The following is a 1,198-nucleotide window of genomic DNA, read 5'->3' as shown; positions in this document are numbered from 1 at the left end:
GGCATTAGGGGTGAGTTAATTACATGTTTGACCAGCAGGCTAATTTTTAAGTTGATAATTTTGTATGGCCTGCGAATGATGTTATAAATATCCAAATGGCCCTTGGCAGAAAAAGGTTCCCACCCATGAGCTGGAGGAATCAAAAGGACCCATGAAGGGTCTCCATGACAGATGACAATGTTGGGACGTTTGAAATGCAAGTAGAGTCTGGACTTTTGCCAAATGAATTTTGACATGGTTGAGATTTCAAGAATCGGGTTTAGGACATACTGATTCAATTCACACATGACTGTACAGAAACAAAGGGTGGAGTGGAACGGAGACAGCCTGTTAGTCCTACCGCCTCACCTCCTATGACCCAGCAGCCACTTTCACCTCTACCAATGGAAACCCTCAGAAGAGTGCCTCTGGGGTCATCAGTGATGTTGTTGTGGTGCAGCTCCTTCCTGGAGACAGAGGCACCTCAGATGGGAGAAGCACAGGATGAGCTCACCTGCCGATGTTCCCTCAGGTGCTTAGAAGAAACTCCACGTTCCACAAGGAAAACATATACTCGTCAATACGACTTCATCCGAGATGACAGAAAGCCAGGATGGCTGTGCTAGGCCTTCGACCCTCTGAATTAAATTGGCATAACTTTCTCTTTCTCATTGCCTTTCTCTTTCTCTTGCTCAGTAAAAATGAATTGAGGCCATTTGCCTTGACAAAGGAAGTAGAATGTTCATACTTAAAGCTGCATTAAAGACCCACAGTAGCAGCTCCGTGCCGCACATTGTGCAGAGGAAACAGAAGAAAAGTAGTGTGACAGCTAGTGATTGAAAGGTGGTCTTTTCTTGATGGATTTGGTCAATATAATTTTTTAAAAATAATTTGTTTTTAAACTCCATTATTCCAACATGCATTGTTCTAAAAAGCTGTGCAGAGAATGTCAAATTCTAGTTTCTTGGTTTACTTCATTTGTCACCGTAAAAGAACATTGTTCACCTGAGTCAGCAGAAGAATTGGTTCCTGGGCCTGGCAATTTTAGTGAAATTGAAGAATTAAAACCCAATGTCATGACCTAAGGAAATATTTCATTCCTTTACTTCATCCTCATCTTGATGTAAAATCAGCCATGTTTTACAGTATGGGGTTTATTTATTGAAGCAAAGCAGGTATGTGGCACATGATTTATCTCTAAACAATTTCAATTTGGCCT

Source organism: Myotis brandtii, unplaced genomic scaffold, assembly GCF_000412655.1.
Source record: "Myotis brandtii unplaced genomic scaffold, ASM41265v1 scaffold82, whole genome shotgun sequence".
NCBI classification, from domain to species: Eukaryota; Metazoa; Chordata; class Mammalia; order Chiroptera; family Vespertilionidae; genus Myotis; species Myotis brandtii.
This window is presented reverse-complemented; position numbering follows the sequence as displayed.